Below are 24,945 nucleotides of genomic sequence, written 5' to 3'. Positions count from 1 at the left end.
GTCATTCCTTATCGTTCAACACTTATTTTATTAATATTATTTTGATTTGTAACCACCTCATGTATAAAGCTTTGGCTTCATATTTGATTACTTCCAAGTGCCATGACCAGTTTTAAGTTCTTGATATATACTGCAGAACTGCTCTCAAGGAATGTTCCATGTATACTTGCATCGACAGTGCATGGCAATGGCCTTTCCACTGTGCTCTTATTTAGCACACCACTTATGGAGAACAAGGGCTACTATTACATAGAAATCATCACCATCGACTTTAGCCTTTATGGGTTCACGACTAGACTACAGGCCTTCCAGTGGATGGATGGAGGATGGTGCCACCCAAATCAAATACCCACTTTCCCTCCTTCCACATTCCCTGACATTTTCACCAAGATGGGTCATTAAAGGCTACAACAGCAAAGGCAGGCTGGCATCAGTTCCAAAAGTTCCTGCCACACAGAACAGTTTCTGGATCAACAGACACCATGGACACTGTGGACATGGTATCTATACCTGGGACCCCACTGGGGGAAGATTTGTTCCCTAGGTTTCAAGCTTCCCTGTAAAGAGGCTTCCTGGAAAATCACAGCCAGCACTCTGCACAGCACAGTCGGCCCTCACATTGAGAGCTGGAGGAATCTATCTGATTGGAAAGTTTGGGAGAAGGGTCTGGACAGCAGATAGCTGTCTCCCCCTCATAGTGGGGCTTTCCTTCCTTGAAGAAAATGATCATGTCCTTATGTTCTCAGGCAAGTAGTAAAACTAGTGGCTTGGCCTTGCCTTTGTGTTGGGGAAGAGGGAAGGCTTTCATTTGGCAGTGGGCAGGGCGAGTATTAATTCAGGGGAATAATAGCAAGTCTATCTGACCCAGACCTAAGCCACATTTTCCAAATGGTATTAGCAATAAAAAAGGTGAAATTTTATCCTCCATTTGCCTAATGTCTTTGTCTATCTTTTAATAAATAAGAACATGTGAAGGAAACAAGAATGTTGATTATTTGATCTTTTCAAAACCCTGGGAAGCCCATGTTAGAGCTGGAGGTAGGAGTGAATTTGCTACACAACATGGCACCCTGAAGAATCTCAGCCAAGGGAAGACAATGGGCATAGGAGACATAACACAAAGGATAGTGATGGGAAAACACAGGGTGCCTTTTGTTTTTAACAGCCAACGAATAACCCCTAGCAAAAATGGCATCCTTTTCCTTTCCACCAAGCTATATGCTGGACATTTACCATGAACAAAACAGGATGGAGTTAAAATGGGAGGAAAGAGGTGATGAGCTTCTCTCTACCAATAAATGTGGAAGCCCCACAGAAGTGAAAACGAGACTGTTCAAACTAGAAGAGATTCTCAATAAAGCTGCATCTAACTCATTCGTTTCATTGATATGTAGGGCCAAGAAGACTTGACCACTCACCCATCTTCTCACAGCCACGCCAGAAGAGGTCCTTTTGTTCATAATATCTAATCTGCTCTCCTTGGTGTGGATAGATAAGACTATTATCTTTGGATTTAGCTGCTAATTAGCTTGTGACAGTTGTGAGTGTGTGTGTGACATAGGAGGGTGTGACTACGCATGTGTGATAGGTCTGTGATTTGTGCATGATGTATGTAATATGGATGTGCAAGTGAACTACCCATGTGCTTTGTATGTGCGTGTGTGTCCAGGCCTGGGTCGGTCACCCTAAGTGTCACTTCCAAACGTTTTCTAAATGTGTGGCACTCTCTTTCTTACAATTGTGATACTTTTACACTTTGCCTTTGTGCAGGTCAGTCATGTGAGCATCTGGGAGATCCTGGGAACATCCTGCCTTCCTGTATGAGGAGAGATTTGCCTCTGGCTGAGCAGGAGTTAATTTCAGTGCCATGTCCAATGGTTCACTAAATCCTGCCATACTTTTGCCCTACAAAATGACAACCCATTTTGCTAAAGAGTCTTCAAACCTGTCATTGTTGTATTCGTTTTGAGAAAACAGTGCTACAAAAGGAACGTAGAGAACAAGATAATGCAATGCAAACTCTGGGTTTAGAATTAGAGAGTGCTAACTCATCCCTTACCAGGTGCAGCTAAAATAATGAAAATAACTGAACTTGGTGATTTTCCATGAAAGTGTTTTCTTTTCCACCTGAAAAAAAATGGCTCCATGGGAGAACTGGATGTCCATATTGAAAAGAAAGGAGGATCCCTATCTCACACCTTATAGAAAAATTAACTCAAAATGTATCAAAGAGCTAAATATAAAAGCTACAACCATAAAACTCCTACAAGAAAATGTAGGGAAACATCTTTAACATCTTGTAGACAGTGTTTTCTTAAACCTTATACTCAAAGCATGAGCAAAAAAGAAAGATAAATGGAACCTCCTCAAACTTACACACTTTTATGCTTCAAGTAACTTTGTTAAAAAGGTGAAAAGGTAGCCTACCCATTGGGAGAAAATATTTGGCAATCACATATCTGATAAGGGCTTGATATCCATGTGATATAAAGACATTACACAACCCAATGATAAAAAGACAACCAATTTAAAAAATGGGTAAAAGACTTGAATGGACATTCCTCCAAAGAGAAAATACAAATGGCCAAAATGCACATAAAACAATGGTGGCATATTACCCATTAGGGAAATTCAGATCTAAATTACACTGACCTTGGGGAGCCAAGAGTGCCTACAACTGCAAGCAGGAAAATTGCATCCATCATCCATGTGGAATCTAAGCCTCCTCTCAATATAGAGATGGAGTTTACATAACCACTCCAGAATCCACAGGATGGAGAAATAGAGTATGGATTAGAGTGGACTTGCTGATATTCTACTATGGAACTATTGTGATTAGTAATGGAAGAAGCTGTAGCACTGATGTGGAGAAAGTGGCCACGGTAGCTGCTGAGGGTAGGGAGAGGGAAGAAGACATTTGATGTGGGGGCATTTTTAGGACTTGGAGTTGTCCTGGGTGGTACTGCAGGGACAGATGCTAGACATTGTATGTCCTGCTATGGCCCACTGGGTGGACTGGGGGAGAGTGTCAACCACAATGTAAACCATTATCCATGTGGTGCAGCAGTGCTCCAAAATGTATTCACCAGATGCAATGACTGTCCCACGATAATGAAAGAGGTTGTTGGTGTGGGAGGAGTGGGGTGAGGGGGATGAGGAGTATATGGGACCTCATATTTTTTGAATGTAACATTTAAAAAAAAATAGAGAGGAAAAAAACAACTACACTGAGATATCATAGCATATCTTAAAGAAAGGCCATTATTAAAACAAAAATGACAAACAAACAAACCTACAAGTGCTGGAGAGGATTTGGAGAAATAGGAACTCTTCTTCACCATTGGTGGAAATGTAAAATGGGGCATACTCTATGGAAGATATATTTGGCAGTTCCTCAAGAAACTAAATAAAGAATTGCCAGCAATCCTGTTACTAGAAATAAATTAAGAAGAACTGAAAGCAAGGATGCAAAAGGACATTTGCACATCGATATTTATAGCAGCATTATTCACAATTGCTGAAATATGGAAACCACCCAAGTGTCCATCAGCCAAAGAGTGGATAAACAAAATGTGGCATATACACAGTGGAATACTATTCAGCTATAAGAAGAAATGAAATGGGATGCCTATGACAACACGGATGAACTCTGAAGACAGTATGTTGAGTGAAATAAGTCACAAAAAAGGACAAATATTGTATGGTCTCGCCAGTATGAACTGAAATGATGAGTAAAGTCAGAGGTAAACTGTAGAGTACAGGTTTCTGGGACATAGACTGAAGGTTGAGAAGGGGGAGCTTATGCTTAAAGTATGTAGAATTTTTAGTAGGGTCTATTGTAAATGTGCGGAAATGAATAGAGTTGGTGGGAACACATTAAAGTGAGGATAGCTAACGCTGCTGATTTATAAAGGTGATTGTGGTTGAAAGGGGTAGTCTGTGGATATAAATGTCAATTTGAAAGGAAGCTAGAAAATAATCTAGGGTATGTATAACAGTGATTTCAGTGGTGGGTAAAGATGTGGTTAAGAGTATAAGAAAGGGGAAATGGACTTGGCCCAGTGGTTAGGGCGTCCGTCTACCACATGGGAGGTTCGCAGTTCAAGCCCCGGGCCTCCTTGACCCGTGTGGAGCTGGCCCATGCGCAGTGCTGATGTGCGCAAGGAGTGCCGTGCCATGCACAGGTGTCCCCCGCGTAGGAGAGCCCCACGCGCTAGGAGTGCACCCGTAAGGAGAGCCGCCCAGCACGAAAGAAAGTGCAGCCTGTCCAGGAATGGCGCCGCCCACACTTCCTGTGCCGCTGACGACAACAGAAGCGGACAAAGAAACAAGACGCAGCAAATAGACACAGAAAACAGACAACGGGGGGGGGGGGAATTAAATAAATAAATAAATCTTTAAAAAAAAAAAGTATAAGAATGTTCTTTTACAAAGTGCTAAGTGATATATGGGAATATCACAACTAATGTAACTTAGGGACAAGAGTTAACAGTAATATCGTACTATTTTTGTAGCAATGGCAAAGAAAATACTGTATCAATTCTAAGGGGCAACAGTGAGGGGGTATAAGAGGGTATGGGGTTTTTCCTTTTGGAGTAACACACTTTTAAAATCGACTGAGCTGATGATAGCTCAATTCTGTGATGAAAACATGAAAGTCACTGAGTATACACTTTGAATGGATTGTAGAAAGCATGGGACTGTATAATACAAGGAATCCAGTGGTAGAAGATGAACTGTGGTTAACAGGACAAATATGAGAATTTTTCTCCTGAACAATAACGAATACATACTACTAATACAGGGTGTTAACCAGACGAGTTCAGGGAAAAATACACCGAATGTAAGCTATAGTTAGTAGTGATATTTTGATGATGCTCTTTCATCGTTTGTAACAAATGTTTCATAGCAATGCAAGGTGTTGGTGGTGGGGAGATATATGGGAGCCCTATATGATGTTACGCATGTTTGTATTCCAAGTTCACAACCCTACGATATACTTATTGTGTATGTAAGTTCAAGTATGAATGCTATACTTCAATACAATATTCAAATATTTAAAAAAAAGCAAACTCTACAAAATGTCTCAAAGTAAGAACGCAAGCACTTTAGGAAGTGAATTCCTCTGAAATAAGAATCCAGCCAAAGAAGCAGAAAGGAAAGGAGCCCTGATGCCTGGCCTCGCCCGGCCCCAAGGTCGAAGGGGGCATCTGATGACAACAGGAAGCCCGGCTGCTGCTGCTTGGAGCCCAGCCCTGGGCTGGCAATGTTCCTCTTTTCCCAGCCTCACCTCCCTGGTCATCCCCTCCGGAACTCCCTTCGCCTGGGGCGGGCTGAGGTGCCCGGGCACAGTGGCAGGGCTGCCCGGGCCCGGGGAGGGGCACCTGCCGGCTCCTCCCCGCAGCTGCCCACAGCAGGGACCATGGCCACCCGTGCAGGCCGGGAGCGGGCCGGCCCCTCCTGGGCCACCAGGCCTGCGCCTGGCCCGGCCACACCGTCACGGGGGAGGCAGGACACTGTCAGGCACCGCTGGGCCCCGTGCGTCGCGGGATGCGGCTGCTCAGGCAAAGCTTCCTTGTCTGTTAAGAAGCTCCCCAGACTTTCTCCAACAGAAGACTGTAGGAGGAAAGCAAGCACGGGCCTCCTGGAGAGCAGCGAGCCGCTCCGCTCCACGTGTGATGGTCAGCGCTGCTGAGGAATGTCCTCCGACTGACAGGTCACCTCAGCAAATCGCCTGCCCTGAACTCAGAGCGGCACCGGCCTCCAGGCATCCTGAGCGCTGAGCTGCTTCCAACACGGAACACAAACACTGCCTGCTGTCGACGACGGAAAACACTCCTTCACAGATTTTTACTTGGCTATTCAAAGGAAAATGTGTAAGGACAGAAACAACTAAGAACTTTAGTGCCAATTAAAACGCGGGACTCGTTTTCTGATGGGAAATTTATCAAATTACAAACAGTTTTTTGATAGCTGGTTTCATCCAGAAATACTGTCCTCTCAGCTTAGTAGAATTTGCCCCCATGCTTTCATAACTACACAAATTTATAAATACGATTAGTATCTCAAAGTATTGTTTATATCCCAAAGAGTGCATTAATATAATGGCTTTATGTGAAATCAATGGCACCAACAAACTGATTAGGTTAAGATTTTCTTTTCAAACATAATACCAAAGATTTTATTTTCGAGGAGACTGTTAGGTAGAACATAGGATTTAAAAAATCCAATTTTCACAATTTTGGATTTGTTTTATAGCAAATGTCTTCTACTATCTTACTGTTTCGCCAGAGAACAGGAGAGGAAGCTTGGCCTCCCATGGATGTCTTGGATGAAAACAAAGCAGTTAACGTAACACCACCAGTCAAGAGCTACATTAAAATCAGACCTTGAAATCGAACGTGGCACCTGATCTGGAACCTGTGCAGATCTGCCCGGGGCAAGACGTTGTCATGGAAGCCTGGTGGTCCCCGCCTTTGTCCAGCTCCCCATCTTTACGTATAGAAATGTGGGGTGATCTGTCAACACTTCCCTGAGACACAAGGAGAGGCATGATGAACACATTCTGCGTTGGTGGGAAGGCAGGGGTCTATCATCAAATTATGACTTAGCTGCTTTCGAGCTGATCACCATGGCTCTCCAAGACATACTTTATGCTCTTCATCTGGAAGGCAAAGCAACCAGGAGATCGGGCAGGTTTATTATACCCGTTTATGGGCATGGAAGCAGAGTCCAATTAATGAAGTTTTCCCTGGGCCCAGTGGGCTCTTGAGCTGTTCTCTGTACCACCTGCACTGTCTCAATTCAGTCTCGCCATGTCAGGGGCACCTGGCACAGCACAACCTTTGCTAGGACATGGGGAAGGTGTTCCTGAGGGGTATTGAAAGGGACTATTTTCTTTGGAAGAAGCCAACACTTACTTTTCTGCTTTACAAATCATTTGTGTCTTCCTGCTGTCAAATGCTTCCATCACTTAATGCTGTGGTGAATGGCTGGGCTTTGGAGACCACACGCCCATGGAACATTTAGCTGGAGGTCTCATGTGGTTGTCCACGTCCAGAGGAAGGTAAAAGGGTCCAGGCTGTTCCCAATCGTACCAGGGAATGGAAGGGCGAAAGATTTGGGGGCTATTTCTCCTGGGCAAGAGAGCAATCACGGGTGGGTGTCCACTACCTTCAAACATTAGAGAAGTCATCACATGGGTTAGGTGACTATGCCGATACATTGTGACATGGAGATATTACACATTTTTAAAGGCTTAATATTCCACTTCTTCATCTGACGTTAGGGGCTGCAAACAAAAATGCCCCAGATGGCAGAGGTGCCACACACATGTACCAGGCAGGGCAAGGCCTGTGGCGATGAGAGAGACTTCATCACTTAATGAGGTTACGTCTCAGCCAAACTCCATCGCATCGCAAGAGAAAGCTTACAGCATTTGAAACAGGCCATCAATGTAAAACAAGGTAGGTCAGAAATATGCATAAACACCAATTAGAAGACCAAGCAAATGAAAGAACTTGATTGAAGAGAGCTGAGAATGAATATTCAGCAAGCTCAGGCCATCTCGTGAGCACCAAATAGGCCTAAATGAAAACAGCTTTCTTGCTTGTGGAGAGAAAGTTATCAGGCAGTATTTCTCCTCACTGGTCTCTCACATGTGGCTGCAGAGAATCCCAAGCCAGTGGCCTCAGGATGTCTCCCCTTCATTCTAGCACAGAGCAGACACACGTGCCTTGGCTAGTAATACCCACTGATCTTTACATTATGTTTTAGAATTTTCTTTTAATTCGAAATCCTCCCAAATGAGGATAGTTAGAAAGAAAGGCATAAAGAAAATTAAAAGATCAAAAACCTTAAGAATAGATCTTCTGCAGTTAGGGGTTCGAAGACTAGAACTGAAAACTGGGAGTTGAAGGCAGTTTGGTTTCTTCTGAGAGCAGCCACCAGAAAGAGATCCTACAGTCCATCATGACTACTTAAGTGTGTTTATTATTCACTTACATTATACCTGTTAATATGAAATCTTTTTGAATAGCATGCAATGGGGGGAAGAACACGATGAAAATGGAGGGGAACAGCTCAGAGAGTCATTTGCTTCTCTCAGAAGTGCTCCACCAGCTCATTAAGAGCCAACGGGAGAGCTGAGTCTAGAAGATCCTTAAGATCTTAATAGAAAGCTTTTCCCACAAATTAGGCCATTGGGAACACAATTCCCCTTAGACGAAGGGAAGACTGAATTAGCCACAAGAGAGCCAAACTTCTCTATGCTTCTAAGCTCAGTGATTGCCCAATTGAAATTAATGGGGAAAAGACTGGCTTGATTAATAGTTCAGAATAACCAAAATGAGAAAGAACAGAGAGCTTCCAATATTTAGACCTGCATGCAAGGAAACCACATGCGTCTCGCTCCATCAAGATTTATGGCTTTCCTACATGCATGGGAGTGAAGCAGGGAGGGGTATATGATATAGAAAATAAACTGCCGTATTACTAGAGTATGAAGAAGAATTATGAGCAATGGTAAGATAACCCAGTTACTGTTTACCAAGAGGCATTGGGTACCTTATGTACTTTATTAATTAATTGAGTCCTCACAATAAACCTCATTTTATAGAAATTCTTCTTCTTTTAAAGACGTTTTCAGAGAAGTTGAGTAACACGCCAAGTTCATGGAGTTGGGAATCTCAGCTATGTTTCCTGTTCAGATACATAGCTTACTCCTTGACCTCTTCACCAACAATAGTCTACCTGGTTCGTGCCAGTTAAATTTCTTTTGAACAGGTTACTCTTTCCTGCCATTCTCAGGGATAATTATTTAAAAGTCTACCTTGTTTACCTGCCAGATCCCTTGAGAATGCCAGCTAGCTGGACGTGAGCAACTGGGGCTGTTGCAACTCAATATTGGGACCTTTGGCAGAAAGGTCCAGGAGTGGCGTTGCCAGGAAAGGACGAGCAGACCCTTACCCCACACCGTCGCTGCTTGTGAGTGTGGTAATCTCACAGTCCTAGAGGCTCCTTGGGGCATTCAGGCTTGACCTCCAGCTCTCCCCTCCCTCCCAGAGGCCTTGCCTAACAGCCCCCCTGAAGCTGCCTGTGGCAGTTTGATATTATTTATGAATTCCAAAAAAAGATATTTGATTATATTTATAAACGGGCCTGTTTCTCTGGTCCTGATACCCTTTGATTGTATTAGATTCAGCGGAGATGTCTTGATTAAATTATGTTAAGATTAGGGCTTTGATTTGACCACGTTATTAGGGCATGCAGGATTGAGTCCCCACCCACTTGGTGGGGATCAAACAGAGTTTCACAAGGAAGCAGACACACAGAGAAGATACACAGGAGAACACAGAAAAAGTCACGCAAAGGAGAGAACTTGGTTTTGACGTTGGAGCCCCGGGGAGAGTTGAGCCATTTGCCTGATAGTTTATAGCGACCTTATGAAGAGAATAGAGCAGATGAGCCCAGAAAGAAGTGAGCCCCAGGAAGAGAGACAAGCCTTCTGCCAGCCTATAGCTGAGATCAGAAGAAGCTGGACCAACAGAGTCTTAAGAGGGAAGAGGAAGGCTGAACCTTTGCTGACAACGTCCACCATCTTGTGGCAACATGTGGCAACAGACTTTGCGTGAGAAAGTGCCTCTTGTGACATCTTGAGCTGTACTCTTTAGGGCCTTGTAACTGTAAGCTTCTACCCCAAATAAACACCTTTTATAAAAGCCAACAGAGTTCCGGTACTTTGCATCAGCACCCCTTTGGCTGACTAATACACAGCCCCCTAGTTCCTCCTCTCCATCACATCTCTGCTTTGCATTATAGCTCACTCTTTGTTTCTTATTCTTAACAGCTCCCTCAGAAGAGTGAACTGGCTCATCTTGTTTAGCCAGTGCCCGGCATATAATAATACTCGATGGATATGAATTAAATGAAAACATATAGATGAGGCTCATTCATCCACGTTGGAACTGCTACACATTTCTCACTCTAAGAGGCATCTTGGTATAAAGCAGGAGCTTTCAAATATATATTTCTCAAGCCTTAAAATATCTGTTCCACATCCACTATGTAAAATAGGTAATAGAGAAATTAAACGGTTGAATGAAGTGAGGCCACTTGGGCTCCCCTGGGGATCCTGTGAGAAAATCATATCGTAAGTATGAGTTTTGGGTCTGACAGATGACACCATGTATGAATTTGGACTCATTACTTAATTTGGACATTCTTAGCATCTAGTTGCCTTAGCTTCCTTGTCTGGGGTTTGAAATAACAATGCATACAACCTGGAGTTGTTGAAATAACTAAACGAGGTAAAGCCTGTGCTGAGGCCCTGCACATCTTCAAGCACAACCAACAAAAAAGGAATCCTTCTCTGTTTTTACCGTATTTCCAAATTATGAGGCCATGGAATCAGAGTGGCAAATGCAATACAGTAAAACCTCGTTATTCGTGAATTTACCAGATAGTATAGATGGGTTGAGCTGAAGCTGAGGTCAATGACAGTGTGCAGAGGAAAGACTTGTGGAAGCTGTGGGGTGGCCACTTAAGGCCCTCCTTGGACTTTGGTTGGACACCATCCATTCCTGAGGGCACAGGAAGGAGGGAAGGGCTTGCCTTCTCCAGGTGAAAGGGGTTCCTGCTGTTCAGCCCCTGGGCTCCTCCTTCCATAGCCCCCACCCACCCCAGGAATTCATCCTTCATCTTTTTCCTTTGGTTTTCCTAATTTCTTATTTAAGCATCTTCTTGTACTTTGCTTCCTGGGATTCCCTCTACTTTCTGTTAAGGAAGATGGATATCATCAGCCCATCTACTCCCCCACCTGCCTTGAACCTCACCCCTCCCCCCCTCAAGCACAGCCATAGCAGCTGTTGGAGTTTACCTCCTCTCCACTCTGGGAAAACAGAAGCCCAAAGATATGAGCAATATATTTGAGAATATATGAGAAGTAACAGAAATTAAAACCGAAAAGGAAAAAGGAAGATTGCAACCAAGTTCAAGGAAGGAAGATATTTAAAGAGCCATAGGAACTTCACAACTGTAAACAGGAGATTTCTTCTATTTTTAAGAGAAATTAAAATGAGGGAATTACTGTCACCCTAAGAGGGCACATTTGAAGCCTTGAGTGCCAGTCCAAAACTTAGAAACAGGTAATGACATATGTTAATTCCAACCCACATTTTACCAGCCAAATCAGCACTCTTCAGGTTCTGAGCTAACCAATAAACTACGAGTTCTGGTGATCATAATGAACTTAAAAGTAAAGTATAGAATTTTAACAAATATTACATCAGGCTTTTCATTAATTTATTCAAGATGAAATTTAGATTGATTTTAAACACCAAAAAATGAGGCTCTTCATTTGTCAGCACTTTATAGGTGGCAGGATGTATCGATTCACACGCACTTAGAAATCAACAGGTTCAAATTCTGTTACATACAGGACCAAGACTATCAGACACATTGTACAGCTAGTTTAGGGAAAATGAGGTTTCTTTTCATGGTGCTCATGGGGTTTCAACATTTCCCTTCAGCTAACACTAGAAAAAGAATATAAGCCACTATCTTTGCATTGATATCCTGTTTGCAACCAGCTGGAATCCCCCTATAGAGTCTAGATGACAGTAGACACATTTAGAATAAAACAAAGCAAAGCGCAGTGTACCTCACTGATTATGACTGAAGAGGAGATCACTTTAGGAAGATAAATGGACTTAAATGTAGACATCAAGTATAATATAACAATGGGGGGATAAGCTGCATAGGGATATAGAAAGAAAAACAGGGCAAGTGTGGCCAAACCCACATGTAGACTTAAACACGACATCAGCACATTGCTGGTGAAGAGGTTGACTCTGTTTGGGTTGCATCATGACCCCATAATAGACATGCTCAAGTCCTAACCCCTACTCCTGTGTGTGAGGTGGTACATTTGTGAATGGTGTCTTTAAAGATCCTTAAGAGGAGGCCTTAATCCAATAGGATTGGAGCTTTACAAGTAAAGGGAATTTGGTCATAGGAGGAGGTGTGATGAGGGACAGAAGGAGACAGACGGCCATTTGATGGAGGATGGCCGACAAGTCAGCAGGGGAAGGCTATGGAGTTCAGAGAAGACATGTCCTGTCAATATTTTGATTTTGGACTTCCAGCCTTCAAATCTGTGAGCCAGTAAATTCCCAGTGTTTAAGTCCACTATTTTGTGGTATTTGTTACAGCAGCACTGGCAAACTGAGACAGACTTGAAACAGAGGAGAAAACAATGAGTACTGTGAATTGCAGAATCTACTTTGAATTGCAATGTCCTTTTCTGTCTGACCAAAAAATGTTCCACAAGGTCAAGGATGCAATTAAAAAAATTAATAAATAAATCACTGCTTGGTTGAATGCATGGCTGAAACCTTTTATGGGTAGGAAAAAAATAATAGATATATTTGTGCTGCTCCAGTACTGCGCTCTCACATCTCTCCATGCTCGCCATGTACCCTGAGTCTGGGCTGAGCAAGTGGGAGGCAAGGGCAGGAGGAGAGCAAGGTCAGACCTGGGCTGCAGCAAGCTGGCCCCTCGGCTCCCTTGCACAGTCTGCTTCAGGGACCGCGGTCTCCAGCCTCCAGGTTCAACCTCCACCTCCCCTGGCCTCCTCACCTGGGAGTGCCAAAAACACCCCTTGCTGCTCGCCCTGAATTCGCTGTAGGTCTCTCTTACCCCTGCCTGTACCTCTGTAAAGTGTCACCTCATGAGAATCGGCCTCTTTTGGGGGTGCTATCATTTTCTGGTGAAGGTCTTGTCTGGCAAAACTGGACTCAGTGGCATATCTGGTGGCCCCTTCGTGTCTCAGAGGAAGACAGGCAGGTAGAGGGAGGAAGTACCTGGTAACTCTAATAACAGGTAGAAGACTTTAATGCAGAGGGGAATAAATATGTGGTTTCCTATCTGTATCGCATGGTGCTCTAAATACCTAATTAGATGCCGTCTGAAAAGGAAATGACTCCTTTTTATAGGATCCAAGTCCCTCTTTGTCTTGCTGGTATCCACTCGTGAGGAAGGAGGAAGGCAGAAAGGATTCTAAGAAAAAAAATTAAGCAATTGTGCTCCAGGGAAGAAGCAAGTTTCCTATTAAAAGCTCTTTGTATTACTAACAACTCATTTCAATTAAATTTGTTTTTCTGGAACGAGACATCTTATGGCCCTCCTTCGTACTCTAAAATTGCCAAGGTGTCATGTAGTGAAGAGTATGAAAAGGAATCGTTCATGGCACATTTTTTTTTTTTAATTAATTTTTTTTTATTGACTTTGTAATAATGTTACATTAAAAATATATATGTGAGGTCCCATTCATCCCCACCCCCCCACCCCCCCTCTCCCCCCCCAACAACACTCGTTTCCATCATCATGACACATCGTTCATGGCACATTGATTAGGGTCTAGGGCCAATTTTCAGAACCATCTCATTGCTGTATCTGAATGGGTTTGAATCGTTAACTCCATACAATAGTGCCATGATTATTGGGCAAATTCCGCTCAGGACACACAGCAATGTTTCCATATGGTGGGCCTCACACACACTTTTTCAGCTTCTACAGGAAAAAAAGTCCATATTTGGGGACTACACAAATGAAAGTCAAAGTCATGCTCATATTTTAAAACTCTCTAGTGTTCCCAAGTCCAAATGCTTTTCTGTGATGAATTAAAATGCTTCCTGATGTCATGAAGAAGTAGCACAAGCCAGGAGTGAAATAGAAATGCATCCAAAGGTACGAGAATTTTAAAGGATGAGCATAAAAAGTGAAAAATATATTCACTTCCTTTCTCCAGTGGATAGAGCATTTAATAAACATGCCCATTCAAAACATAAAGAGCACAATATTATTAGGTGAGTGGTCCAGAGAGACCATCTGAGCAATACTTACTTTTTCAAAATTTATTTTAACTATTGAGAAACATTTTGATTTTCTATTCCTACACATATCTTATGAAATTATCAATAAGTGTCTTTCAGACTTTGAGAAAATGAAGTTAGTACTCATGGCCTTGACTGATTTACCAAGCCTGTCCTTACTCAAGGTTTTTTTTTTAAATTCTTTATATATCAGTAATACCCAATTTACTGATTTCACAAGGCTATTTGGAATAGGAAATTAGAGACAACAAAAATAAATATTGAAAATTTACAAGAGAGAGAATTATGAGATATTATCTTTATATTAGCAAGAAGAAGAAATGAGCAATGCAGAGCTTCTTCAGATGGCCACGTGGCCTGGACTGTTGTTTTCCTACTAACAAAGAAATTGGAATGGTGTGCTTGCTACAAGGAATAGTTTCCACACGTCAGTGATTTCTATAAGAAAATCACTGTGATAAAACATACTGATGAGGGAAAAGGACACGGCTCAACTGATAGAGCATCCTCCTACCATATGGAGGGTCCAGGGTTCGATCCGCAGGGCCTCCTGACCCGTGTGGTGAGCTGGCTCATGCGCAGTGCTGCCGCTCCCAAGGAGTGCCATGCCACACAGGGGCACCACCATGTAGGGGTGCCCCAGGCACAAGGAGTGCACCCTGAAAGGAGAGCCGCCCCTCATGAAAAAAGCACAGCTCACCCAGGAGTGGCGCTGCACACATGGAGCTGCCGCAGCGAGATGACACAACAAAAAGAGACATAGATTCCTGGTGCTGCCTGATAATGCAAGTGGATACAGAACACTCAGTGAATGGACAGAAAGCAGACAATGGTGGGGGTAAGGGGAGAGAAATAAATAAAAATAATAAAATCTTTAAAAAAAACAACAACAAACATACTGATGAGAAAGAAGCATGCATGGCTTCTGAACCAAAGGGGAGGGGGAGTAGACTGGGAAGGGAGGGAATGGCTTGATTTTAAAAAGGCATTTAGAAATTCCTTTATTTAGATCAAAATTGACAGCCAAATCCCACAATTTGCAAGAAAAATACCTTTTAGCTCCATCCCAATGCATAAGAAAACCACATAGACTGTGGCCATATCATCTTGATTACCAATTGTCACCTGGCAATAGGGATTCCAAGCTACCAGCCTAGTTTATTCCTGACCTCTTCTGTGAATCATTCCCAGCCTTCCCCTCCCCTTCCCCTAAGACACACAGCCTTCCTTGTCCCTTTACAACAAAACCTCAAGGGCCCATCTACCTGAGCTCTTTCTACATCTTTGATTTCTGACTGAATCACGCCTCATTCTCTGTGGAAACCGTCAGATGCCACTATAACTACTCTGTCACCTCGACAGTTGGGGTGGGAGGAAGCCAGTGGACAGAAATTAATGAGATGAGACAAGTGCAACTTCAGTTGTTCACGTTTGTACAAGGCGAATGAATTTTGCAGGGCCAGCAAGCACAGTCGAACTAAGGTCAGGGAGTGCAAGACAGACTATACAGTGTGACATCAAAGACATATTCTAGAGAAGATAGGTTTCCCGGGATGTCTAAGGAATATTTTTAAATGAACTCTTCCAGAATTATAGACTTCATACCTATAGAGTATCTATATGTTTTGTTTTGAAAGCAAATAGCAAACATACAGTAGTTGGAAAAACAGGAAACAGAGATAATTAAGTGAAAACTAGTTAATAATTTATATATCTCTGTCTTGGACTACCAAGCCTAATCATGTTTGGGTTAAAACCAGATCATTCCCAGAGCCTTTGAGCCAAGACAGCACACCCTTCCCTGCACAGAAGTAAATGCTGCAGGCGGGACATTTGCTAATGATCCATGTTACACTTAAATGATGGCTGACCAAATGTAGATTTAAATATAAATCAAGTCACTGGACTTGGTCTCCCTTTCATAAATATTTTTATTGCTCTTGGGGTTGGAACAAGAGTGTTTAAAAAAGTTTGCATCATTTGTTTGCTTTTCTGGTTCTCCTGAAATTTCCACCCCCATGTCACCTTTGGATGCAAGCCCAAAGGCTTTGGACAATGGAGGACACAAGGAGAAAGTTCTGAGTGATTTCTCTCCTGCAATGAAAGCAGGGGCTGAACCAAAACCTTCTCTGACCCTAACTCTGCCATTCTCTTCTACACACTCCATTAACCCTGTAAGAAAGGATCTGTGGGCAAGCTCATCAGCGTGGCACTTTCCCCTGCACAAACAACAGCCTTCGTTAGGTTTGACGATAGCTCAAATGACTGCACGCATGTCCTCTGGTAGTGGAGGTGGCCCAGAGCACCACCGCCAAAATAGTCCTGACTCCCTATTGTTGAAGATGGAACAAATCCTTCGGCCTGGTTACTTTCAAGTTAATTATTGCCTACTAAATTAATAGCTGTTCTTATCCATCTTGGTATCAGAAGAGATGACAGCATTAAGTCAAGACTTTTCCTCTCCTCTTCTTCCTGGGCACCTCCCACTAGAGGTTAGAAGCCCACACACTGGGAGAAGCAAGGAAACCAGATCTGAGTTAAGCCTGCTTCAGGGGAAGAGAGGATTCTTTGGCAGTTTTCACTTTCCCGATAAAAAGAAGAAGATGCAGTTGGTGGCACTTTTTCCACTATTCAGCACCTTCTGTTTTGAATGTAAATGAAATGGCAGGATCTGCAGTAGCCTCCATATGACCTTGAGAGAAAAGTCAAGGGACTCATGGAGACATCAACCCTGACCACATTAATCTGCTGGACCGAGGTCAGCAGATCCTTACCCCTGGACTTCTTTTTGACGAAAATACATTCCCATTTGATTAAGCCACTGTCATCCGGTTTTGTATTTTCTTTTTTTTTTGTAGTGAAATATAAGGGATGACTCACATGGTTGAGATAGCTGATTGATTCAGCAAACCCAGTTGTGGCTCTGCTGAAGTCCATGTTTCTGTTATGTATAGATTGCTGCAAGTGTTTGGTATAAAACAAATGAGTAACTTGGGGCCACATATAAAAGCTATGCATGAAATGCACCTTAAGTGCCTTGCAAATCAATAAGGGAGGGAATTCAAATGGAACTGAAAACATCAGCCTCTTTATAAAGACACTACATCTTAAGGTCCTAAGCGTGAGAACTGGGGTCTCAGGGATCAGAAGGAATTCTTCTCATGATTACACTCTCCAGTTCTTCCTGAGTTTCCATCCTAAGGGATTCCAACTCAAAACTTCAATATCACTCTTACTGGAATTAGCAACCTCTGACTCACCCTATGAAGTTCGGACTTGCCCTTTCCTACAGTCTCATGAGCCAATTTCTTATAACAAATCTCTGTATTTATATATCCTGCTGGTTCTGTTTCTAGGGAGGACCCTGACTGATGGGTTGAAGCAAAGTTTGCTCAGTTACTGTTCTTTGAGGCTCAGGGTGTAAACCCCTGCTGAGGAAATATGAAGGAAATCCAGTAAGGCATGAAACCCAGAGAAAGAAGGGAAAGAGAGAACAGGTATCTTAGAACAGAGTAAAGGGAGGAATGAATAGTATTGTGGACTGAGTCATGTCACCGAGGGCATGAACCCACTATAAAGAGGAGCTTTGAAGATGTTATTGCTAGTTAAGGTGTGGCCAGAGGGAATCGGGGTAGGTCTTAATCTGTATGATTGGAGGCCTTATAAAGAGAGGAAATTTGGAGACAGTCAGGCAGAGGAAGCCAGAAGGCATAAGAAACCAGAGGCTAGAATTCAGAAGAAGCCAGAGGGGAGAGGGAGATCATCCTAGGATGGGGGACCGCCACCACCAGGAGAAAGCAGGTCTTTACTGACATCTTGATTTTGGACTTCTGGCCTCTAAAACTGTGAGACAATAGATGCCTGTTGTTTAAACCAACCCACTGTGTGGTATGTGTCATAGCAGCTCTGGCAAACTAAGACGTATGATCTGGAAGAAAAGATGATGACTGCTGTAAGGCTGCACTGTTGGATAACGGTGCTGATTTGCGTTGCTCATTTAATGAATTCTTTCTCTTAGCACAAGGCCATGCTGTTTAAGAAGTTCCTTGTTCTTAAACTCAAAGCTGAGCTCTCATGGCATTTTGTCTTATGAGGTTTAAATAAGAATGTTACCGAAGTTAAGAATTTGGGCAGGTACAATTCTAGAATTTGTACAAAAGTTACCTTCCTCTGTCAGGCTTAGAGCCCAGACATCTAGATGACCCTTTTAACTGGTTTTTGCTTAGCAGAGAAGACTTAAGTCATAAGTTAAGTGTGACGGTGTCTGCCTTGTCTGAATTTCCTCCACATTTCTTTTTCCAATTCTTAGGTTCATCTTGGTATTGGCTTAAAATTGAACTATAATGACTTAAACTGGCTTCAAAAGCCTCTAGAGAAAGAAAAATGAACTGGATCAGAAGCTGAGAGGTCTGTGAGGGAGCTTCTGGAACTGGGTCCTGTGCAAAGGCTTTGGTCACATGGTCTGCCCTTCATCTTGAGTAATGCAGGGCTGGGCCAGCCCCCCCCAAATTCCAATCCTCTCATTATTCACCAAGGCTTTGGGACCTGACTCAGAATCCTCCAGGCTGCTGAACTTCACCTGTGATTCTAAACGATTTGGAGGTCATCACCCATACAACAACTCACTCTGCAATTTCTGGACATTTGAAATGTGTGGTCTTCACCCAACGTAACTGGCCCAAATCCTGAATTTTCTGATGACATGGGCCCATACACTTCAGAAACCTCCAACCTGCTGACTATCCCTTCTTGCTGTCCCACAGCTTCACCCTGTGACCCCACAGTGGCCTAGGTTCTGCCCCCACCTTTTTATGCTGATCTATCAGCCTACTTGTTGGCATCATGTCCTTGACTTGACATCTTGCAGCTTGCCGCAGACCACTTGAACCAACCTTTGGCCAGTCCCCTTATAACCACACTGCAGCACCCAGCCAATTGTGAGTCACAGATTGATAAAGTCTGCCTTTCTGCCCGTCAGACCAGAGCACAATTCAAGAGGATTCCCCATCGATATGACTGAGGTACTAGGTCTCCAAGGTCTCCAATCTTGGCAGGCCTTCAGTTCACTGGTTTAGCTTCCCCATTTCCATCTCCCTCAAAGACTTTCAAACCTTTGTTCCTCAACTCAAGTCTACTTCCCACCAGCTCTCACTGTTGTGCTCTCCAATAACAGTTTTGTTTTGTACTTCAAGAAGACATTTGAGGTCATCCCTTACTGTCTTAACATGTTACCATATACCTCTAATTACACCCATACTCATCTCTAAATGGGTTTCTCCAATTCAAGCTATCCCTCTAGTTCAAGGCCGAATTCTCCATCTTGACCCAAAACCCTCCTCTGGGGTATCCTCTGAGATTTTATTGTGGCCATCATCCCTCCATTCCCTGCCTTCCATGATCTTCTCATTGATTCTATCATCAAAGGGATGCTTGCTTTCCTCTAGCTTCTATCCCATTTCTTCCTTCGTCTATGAAAGAGATTTGAGTCCCAGACTTGGGTGTGCATCAAAACTTCATGGAAGAAGCTTTTGCACAACCCTTGAATCTGTCATACACAGAACCCAATGAATTAGATTCTGCAGAACTAGGGTACAAGAATCTGTCTTTTAACCAACCCTCTGGATGCTCCTTATGTTGTCTGCCAGCAGTAGCCGATAAGATGATATTTGGCAATATGGTTATCACTCATTACCTTTCTCTTTCCTTTAATTCACTGTAAACCAAGTCTCCATCATACAACAAAATGAAGCCACTAATGACCTCCCAATTACCAAATTCCAGGAGCATTGTTAGTCTGGTAGAAATGGATGATTTTTGAGGTTTTGGGCACTTCTAATTACTCCCTTGTATTTGGAACTCCCTTTCCTGACAGTACTTTCTTGATTCTCCTCTTTATTCCCTGACCGTTCCTTATCACTCTTTTGCTTCCCTAGCCCCTTATATCTTGGTACCCACTCAAGACTTGCATTTATGCTCACATGATTCTGTTTACGTGCCCATGTTGGCTCCTGTGGTTGACATGATCCCCGACAAGTGTCATGTCTCTCAAATCCATGCCTCCAGACTGGACCACCCTTCAAGATTTCAGACATTCCCAGCCAGCTGCCTTGTGGACCTCTCCACCTGGGGGCTCTACAGGCATACCTGGGAACATGATAAAAAGGAATTCCCACTTTCCTCCCCTAAAATAATCCTTCCCCTATCTTCTCTCTGTGCTTGGTGTCACCTCCCTTGACACCATGACCCAAATGAGAAAAAGATTTTTGTCCAATTACTCACCTACAATCACCGACTTCTGACAGCTTTATCTGCTACACACCTCTTGAATCTGTGCCCTCTCCTCCTCACACCTACTTCCTCTGCTCTATTTATAATCAACTCTGTATTCTAGGAACAAACTCTAACAGATCCTCCCACCTCTAGGCCAGGGGTTCTTAACATTTTTGTTCCATGGACCCCTTTGCCAGTCAGGTAAAATGAATACTACTCTAATTTATTTATAGCCTACATTCGTAAGTGGAAGGAAATGCTAGATTTCAGGTAGAAGTCAGGGAAAATAAAATAAGTTGATTTTTTTCAATTCAAGTTCACGGACCCCCTGAAATTTTGTGGACCCTTGGTTAAGACCCCCTGCTTTAGGCTGTCCCTACCCAAATCCATCTGGCAGAAACCACCAGAGCAAAGCTAATGAATGCAGGCCTGCTGCATCAGTTAGGACAGGTAGGGTGATGCTGCAATAACAAACATTGCCCAGATCGCAGAGGCTTCACACAACAGACATCCACTTCTCACTCATGTTTGAAGTTCACCACCATTAGAGGTGGGATGAACAGGGTACTGTTCACCATGGTCACTTGGAGACCCAGGTTGACATGGACTCAATGTGAGCTTCCACTTTCAACATGGTAGAGATATGACTGCACAGTGGCTTTTCAGACTTCCTCTGTGAAGTGCTGTGCATCCCATCACTGCTGCTCGTGTTTCACTGGGATGCAGGTCACCTGAGCCCAAGGGCCAGCAAAGTGTAACTTTGTATGTGCCCATGAGTGAGCAAACGAAATCACTGCCATACACACCTGGCAGCCGCCTGCTTAGAACTTACCTCCACTGCTTCCAGTGCTGGTCCTCACTGTGTCAAAGGGAGATCTAGGATGTGCATTTTAAATGCAGATTTCCAGGCCCCATCCCCAGAAACACTAATTTCATCAGCTTGGGTTGTGGCCTAGGAATACACCAGTTAACTAATTTCCATGATGATTATGTCGCTGATTGTCCACAACCCCCACTTTAACAATAAAATCAAGTATAAGCTTCTTCAAATAACATAGGATGTCCTTAGCTGGCCCTCGGTCTCTCTTTGGAATTCCATTTACACTCACACACAAGCACACACTGCAGCCACCTTGCAGGTCCCAGGCCACCCTACGGCTTTGGCCTCTTGCCTTTGCTCTCTGTCTCTGATTGGCATACTATCAGATCAGCATACCTTCTCCTGGCTCCTGCATCCTTCCTCCATTTCTGAATTTGGGCCTGGAGAACTGAGCTCAGGAGGTGCTGGAAGAGAAAGACTGCTCAGCAACCATGTTCCCTATGGCAGTTTGAGATTGTTTATGAATTCTAAAATGAGAAAGATTATTGTACAATAATCTATTCCTCTGGGGGTACTACCCATTGAATGCATTAGATTCAGCTGAGGTGTCTTTGATTAAAGTACCTGTTAAGATTAGGGCTTTGATTCAACAGCATCAGTAGGGCATGACTCTGCTCCAGTCCCCACCCCCTTGGTGGGTTAATATAAACAGACCCACAATCAAGAAGACACACAGAAGAGGACAGAGCTCTGCCATGTTTGATCCTGGGGCTTTGAGGAAGGACAAGCCATTCACCTGATAGTTTGCAGCTGAAGAGAACAGAGCAGCTGAGACGGCCCAGAAAGAAATGAGCCCTAAGCCAGCAACTGATACAGGAAGCCCAAGAGACCAGGCAGAAATTGCCCACCATCTTGCTTCAACACGTGGCAACTGACTTGGGTGAAAAAACAATCTTGAGTTGGACTCTATAGGGCCTTGTAATTATATGCTTTCACCCCATATAAATACCCTTTATAAAATACAACAGATTTCTGGTACTTTGCACCAGCACCTCTTTGGCTGACTACTAGAGAATTGGAATCCCATTTACTCTCGCACACATTGCAGCCACCTTGCAGGTCCTGGGCCACCCGCACTCTTGTCTTTGCTTTCTGTCTCTACTCAGCATGCTGTCCTTCTCCTGGCTCCTGTGCCCACCCTCCCCTTTCTGAATCTGGACCTGGTGGATGCGTAAGTGGCCTGCAGGACTCAGCTCAGGAGGTACTGGAAGAGGAAGGCTGCTCAGCAACCACAGTTAGATGGCTGTAGCAGTTTGATATCACTGACGAATTTCAAAAAGAAATATTGGGTTATGTTTGTGAACTGATCTTTTCTTCTGGGCATATTAGATTATATTAGATTCCTAAGTTTCCTTGACTAAGTAATTATGTAAACCTCTTGTGCCAGTAGGGCATTGAGTTCCCACCCTTTGGTGGGTGGGGACTCACAGATAAAAGGCACGGCAAAGGACAAAGCTGAGGGCTTTTAATGTCAGAGTTTTGATGCTGGAGTTTGATGCTGAAGCTGGAGCCCTGGGAAGAGAGGAACCCTGAACCCAGAGAGAAGCAAGACCCTGGAAGGGAGGAACCAGGAAGCCTGAACCCTGGCAGACATAGGCAACCACCTTGCTCCAACGTGTGAAAACAGACTTGGGTGAGGGAAGTAACTTATGCTGAGGAGAGCAATCTTGGAGCTCGGCTTTGGACTGGGCTTTGAAGCCCTAGAATACATGGGCTAAATGGAGGGAACGTTTCCGTAGAGCATTCATTATCATGGACATTTCTCCATGGCAAGGCTGTTGTCATTTTCTGCCACACATTATTCACTTGAGAAACGGGCATTAAAAAATTAGTTCTACTTTCTGCCAAGAAGAACTAAGACACAGTTATTAACAGTGGAAGAGTAGCAGGAAAGGTATAAATTAATCAGGTAAGCAAAGGGATATACGACTGCAAAAAAAAAACACACCGAAAAGTTTCTGGAAATAATCTATATTGTCTATCATTTATCTATCTATCTATCTATCTATCTATCTATCTATCTATCTATCTATCTTTTTATCTATATCTATCTATCTCACATATATCTATATATAAGTAGCTAGCTATCATCATATATATTACATACTATCTTTATCTAATTACTTAATTACCTATTTACCTATTTATCTAATATATATACATATGATGTATTTCCATATGGGAAAGGTGCATGGATATCAAAGGGGGCTGTCAAGTAGGACAGTGGTGCTATGCCCCCACCCTCTGCCCCTAGAGGGGAGGGGTGTCCTGAGCAGGGCCGAGGTTCTGCTGGGGATAGGGCTCCACAGGCACTGTGGACACCAGGCTTTAAAATAAACTAAGGCCTGCTTATTTTAAAAACAACATCACCCTCTAAAATTTTCTGATATGGCTATATAATTAGTCAGTATTTAAAAGTTAAGCCACTTGCAACTTAGAGATACCCAGGGCTTAGAAGATGCCAAAAGCCTGCGCCTTTATTTTTTCTCCCTTTTTAAAAAAGATAAATAAATCACACAACATGTTTCATTGAAAAATATAAGAGGTTCCCATATACCCCACTCTCCAAACCTCCCCACTCCTCTTACGTCCACAACTTTTTTCATTAGTGTGGTACATTCATTGCATTTGATGAATACATTTTGGAGCACTGCTGCACAGCATGAGTTATAGTTTACATTGTAGTTTATACTCTCTCCCAGGTCATTCAGTGGGTTATGGCAGAATATATAATATCCTGCATCTGTCCCTGCAATATCATTGAGAACAACTCAAGTCCTGAAAATGCCCCCATATCACACCTCTTTTTCCCTCTCCCTGCCTTCAGCAACTCCCATGGCCACTGTCTCAACATCAATGATGTAATTTCTTCCATTGCTAGAGTCACAACAATTCTATAGCAGAATACCAGTAAGCCCACTCTAACCCATGTTTTACTCCTTCATCCTGAGGACCCTGGGATGGTGATGCCCACTCCATCTCTTTATTTTTGAACATTAAAGTAAAGAGGAAATCTTATTTGCAAGAAGAAGATATGTGAGAGAAACAAACAGATTGCTTGTCCTTTGAGGGTTCACATCATTTTTTTTATAAAACCAGGAACTAAGAACATTAGATGTATGTTTGGAAAATGTAGAGTTAAATGCTCCTAAATGTTTCAGAGGCTCAGATGGTTACCATAAATAAAAATTTACAGGAAATGACTTGCTAAAATATTAGTTGCTTAAATATTAGCAATGACTATCTAATAAAAGTGTAAAGCAAGTTTCGACTATCTCTCTTACTATATTGTCATTTTTCAATTTCTTCCTACAATATTTCAAAGAGTGAGCACTGTGCAGTTATCAGGTGTTTGGGAGCCCGCCCCAATGTTCATTATGAGGACAATTGTAATTAGATAATGAACAAAACCACTGTCCCCTTTGTAAACCACTTTGCCTTGAAGGATAAAGAAAACAGATGAGAAGGGAGGGGCAAAAGGGCAAACCAATTTAGAAGGATCCAGCAATATCTGCCTCACTGGGAGAGGCAGGGAGGACATGGGCAGGGAACATTTAGCTGGCTCTGGAGTTGGCCCATAAAAACCGGCTATTACAATCCATTCTTCCTTCTACATCATCTTTCTTCCTGCTATGAAATAAGATCCATAAAGCTGGTCTAAGAGGGTAAAGGAGTCAGCTCTCTTTGTAAGAGCTTTGGATTTTCTGAGCAATTTTAACTAGTTTCTTTAGAGTGAATGTTTTTCAATTACAGAAATTTCCACCCTCTTGGTAAACTGTGATTCATCTGGTCATGTATTCAGCAAACATTGTACGAGAACAAGAAAGGCAAATCCCTTGCAGATTTATTTCTGGTTGGAGACAGAGAGACCACACACATAACCTCATTAACTACAGACTGCAG

At 43.1% G+C, this 24,945-nt stretch overlaps 1 protein-coding gene across 2 annotated transcripts in view; it reads right to left on the bottom strand.

The window, feature by feature from the left end:
* The window catches only part of ADCY2 (adenylate cyclase 2), a 455,060-nt gene that overhangs the window by 226,269 nt on the left and 203,846 nt on the right, over positions 1 to 24,945 (bottom strand). The gene's annotated exons all lie outside the window — the stretch shown is intronic.

The sequence above is a fragment of the Dasypus novemcinctus genome, chromosome 2, assembly GCF_030445035.2.
Source record: "Dasypus novemcinctus isolate mDasNov1 chromosome 2, mDasNov1.1.hap2, whole genome shotgun sequence".
Classification (NCBI taxonomy): Eukaryota; Metazoa; Chordata; class Mammalia; order Cingulata; family Dasypodidae; genus Dasypus; species Dasypus novemcinctus.
Note: the sequence above shows the minus strand (reverse complement) of the source record. Positions and strands in the feature narration are given on the sequence as shown.